This window comes from Belonocnema kinseyi, chromosome 8 (genome assembly GCF_010883055.1).
Source record: "Belonocnema kinseyi isolate 2016_QV_RU_SX_M_011 chromosome 8, B_treatae_v1, whole genome shotgun sequence".
Classification (NCBI taxonomy): domain Eukaryota; kingdom Metazoa; phylum Arthropoda; class Insecta; order Hymenoptera; family Cynipidae; genus Belonocnema; species Belonocnema kinseyi.
In genome coordinates, this window is record NC_046664.1 from 118,196,580 (window position 1) to 118,200,667 (window position 4,088).

The window sequence follows — 4,088 nt, forward strand, 5'->3', positions numbered from 1 at the left end:
AGTTACAGTTCTACATTTTAATTGATACAAACATTGTCAGGTTAATTGAAACGGGGTCAATTCTACTTGTAGTTCTAAGTTTCTTCAAATGAGTAATGTGCGTCTAAATTTTTAACCACCTGTAGTACAATGAAATGAATTTTATTGTTTTACAACGGGAACACTTAAGTTAAGTTGTGTTGCGTTAAGCAAAATTTCGTTAGGTTCTGTTAAGTTAGATTCATTTGTAGGTTAAGATCCAGTTAACCTATTAAATATAGCACACATTCAAGACTGATAACCGTACGCTTCCATAGCTACACGTGTGGTTGAATTTCATTCGGCTAGGTTAGGTTGGGTCAGGTTCTGTTAGGTTAGGATAGGTTAAACCTCTATGTAGGTTAAGCCGAAGCTGAATGAAACAGTACCGCAAACACAACGGGACATTACAATGAGTTTAATTGTGTTACGTGAAGTTAAGTTAAGTTAGGTTAGTTCAGGTTTTTTTAGGTTAGGATAGGTTTGACCTCTTGGCAGGTTAAGGCCAAGCTGATTCAAACGGTACCGCAAACACAGCGGGACAACACAATCAGTTTAATTGTGTTTCGTGAGGTTAGGTTAGGTTAGGCTAGGTTAGATTTATTTCTAGGTTAGGCTCGAGTTGACCCATTCGATGTAGCACACATTTGCTACTGGGAAAATATGCTTCCAGAGCTTTACGTGTAGTTCAATAAATTTCAGTTAATTCAGGTTAGGTGAGGTCAGGTTCTGTTGGGTAAAGTTATGTTAAATAAGTTGATATCAGGCAAGGGTTGATCCTTCACAGTTGTCGACATCTTTTTGAAGTGAAAATTTGCATCACTGGCATTATGTTGAAATTTATTTGCCTCAGTGCATGATTTTTCGTCATTTTTTGAGTTTATGGTTCAACCATGACGTGATGGGTGATTTTTGATACCGAATTTGAATTCAGCCCCCCAAAATCCATAGGAATACATGTGTCTTGTTACCAGACCCGTATACTTTTTTTTGTGTGGCTGTGTTATCTGAAATAATGTAAATATAATTACCGTTTTGAAACTGCTCTTTCTATTGTATGAGGTAGACATAGAGCGTGCAATAGTGCTCGAACGACAAGTCGTAGTTATTGTTTCGAAACGATCAAACCGTCTCAGTCTACCTTTTCCGATAAGAAGAGCAGTTTCAGAACGATCGCTTCGAATTCGATCGATCCCTGTTAACATCTTATATGGTAGAAGGAGAGGTCCGAACGTAATGAAGGATTGGAATCCCATCCCAGTCCTGTGCAAACGCAAAACGTGAAATTAACAGCCAATTACAGAAAACTTAGATTTCCGTCTTCTCACAGGCTCATTCTTCTCATTGGCTCCATTTTTCTAATGAATGATCACGTGAGCCAATGAACGAATGATAAACCTGTACTTGCTGTTGTGATTCGTGGTGAAGAAAGCTAAAATTTGACATTTTTATAAATTTTGTACTCAAATGTACTAAAAAAATATGGATGCTACACGGGCACATTCTCGTTGCACGCTGCGGCCGCGGCGTTTCCCGCCAGTCTTGAGCGCGCCTAGGGCACGCGGGTACGCTCTTGCGGTTCGCGCTCGTTTTCGTACGTTTAATGCGTACACTTTTGCTAAATTTTTCCACACATCGTAAATACTATACATTAAATCGAAAACTGTGATTTAAACTTCTGAGGAATTAAAGCCATAAATTGTAACTGAAATTTTTTTCGATTAGTTTTTAAACAAGGTTCTCAAATCACCTACGGCTTTGACGATTACATTTTCATTACGCAACTCGCGCTCGAAAACTTGTGTCCAATTGAAAAACTTCATCAAGATAATTTGTAAATCTTGTTAGAATCTACTAAAAACAACATTTTAAACTTAAGGATCTCTTAAAAACAAAAATTGCATATTTTTGCAAATGATCCAACTTTTTGAATTTTTGTGTAATTAACAAATTTCATGAGAATAGTTTGAAAATACATATACTTTATATCTAGTAGAAATTTGGGTTGATATTTCTTAGTCTATTAAAAATTTTCTTGCTTTTTTGAAAATTTTTAAACTGTTGAAAAGCATATAACTTTGAAGTTTTATCGAATTTAAAAACGTCATTAGGATAATTTGGAAGCCTTTTTGACGCGTAACAGAAAATTTGACACAAATTTCCAAAACTTATAAAAATCTTTATTCAAATTTTGAAAGAGCTCAAACTTCTTGAATTTTTGTCTAATCGAAAAATTTAACTGGCATTGTTTCTAAATATATTTAATATCTAGTGTTGAATTTAAATTAAATTTCTCAAACTTTTCAAAAAAAAATCGTTTTCTCCCTACCGATAGAAATCTCAGAGTATATGCTTAAGTTTCTCAAGGCTCTGAGAAGCTCTGAGAAATCCTTCGCAGGCGCTCAGGTAGATATATTTAAAGGTCCAGGTAGCTCGTTTAAATAATTTAAAGGTTTTAAAATGTCCTTTCTGAATTTGAGATAAAAATACGATTATAAATGACAAGCAAAGAGGCTGAAATTGATATAAGAATTCGATCATAAATAACAAACAGAGAGGCTATATCAATAAAATAGCCGACACTCAAGGGTCATTTGTTAACCCTCCATTGAATGTCTCATAGATCCATATAGACCTTGTATAAGCATCTAATTGTTCCTAATAGTTTCTATTGGTTGTGCCACTTAGAGAAAATTTGTCACATAGAAAATCTACAAGTGTCTATATGGATTTCTTTGTGAAGTATTCTATATGGATTTACTATTAAAATTTGGAATTATGGAATTATGGAATTACAAAGAATATTTGATGCGGTTTCTATATGGATATACAAATAAGAGTTTTTTAACATTCTGCTAATTCCCAACTTCTATATGGTTTTATATGTATTCTCCTGAGATGTAATCTATATGAAATTGCAAACAGGATTTTAACTGACTTCTATATGGATTTTATAAGGAGGACCTTTCTGACGACGCACTCATTATCTACTTCTATATGGATCTATATGGGTGAAAAGGGAGTAACACAAGGAACCATTCCCCTATACCCTTTTCTCATCCCCCTTGCATTTTTCTTTCCCCTTTACAAATCCCCTTCATAGTTTTCCTTTCCCCTTTTATTCTCCTATTCCTCTTTAGCGTTTCTGCCTTTCCTTTACACCAATTACCCTTTCTCCTTATCTTTATTTTCCCGTTCTCTCTACTTTTTTCCTATTCTCCACGTTCTCTTTTTATTTTTCTCATTTCCAACTTTTCCTTTGTCCTTTCCCTTTTCCTCCTTCTCAATGTCTCATTTTTTCTTTTATTTGTCCTTTCCCCCATTCCATTTTTCTATTTCTCTTTCCCGTTTAACCTTTCCCTTTTCATCCTTTTCCCGTCCCTTTAAACCTTTTTTCTCTTTTCCTCATTCCCCTCTTTCCCCTTTTCTTTTCCTCTATCAATTTTCACCCTTTCCCCTTTCTCATTTTCCCTTTTGAAAAAACGGAAAGGGGGAGATGGAAAATGGAAAAATGAGTAAATGGGTGAAGGGAACGGGACCAGGTTGGAAAGGGAAAGATTAAAAGGGGAAGGGAAACAGAAAAAGGGAATAAAGAAAAGGAAAAAGGAAGGAGAAAATGATGCACCGGAAAGGGTGCAAAAGTAGAGGAAAAGGGGGAAAGAGACAAATAACAGGGAAAAGAGAATAGGAAAAAGAACAAGGGTAAAGAGAACGGGGAAACAGAAGAAGGCGAAAGGCGAAGGTGTGAAAAGGGGAAGGGGAAGCGATTAAGGATAATGTGGAAATTGAAAAATAAGTAAAGGGAAAGGGGAAAAGAAAAAGGGAAAGGGTGAAATGAAGAAAAGAGAGAAAGGTTGAAGGGAACGGCAAAAAGATGAAAAACGAAAGGTTAAAAGGGGAAAGCGAAATAGTTAAAGGGAATGGGGGAAAGGAAAAGAGGAGAAAAAATGGGAAATAGGAAAGGGTGAATAGGGAAAGAAAAGGGCGGAAATAGGAAAAGGGGAAAATAAAAGGGGAACGGGAAGAATATGAAAAAGTGTGAAGAGTACGGCGAAATGAAGACATGGTAA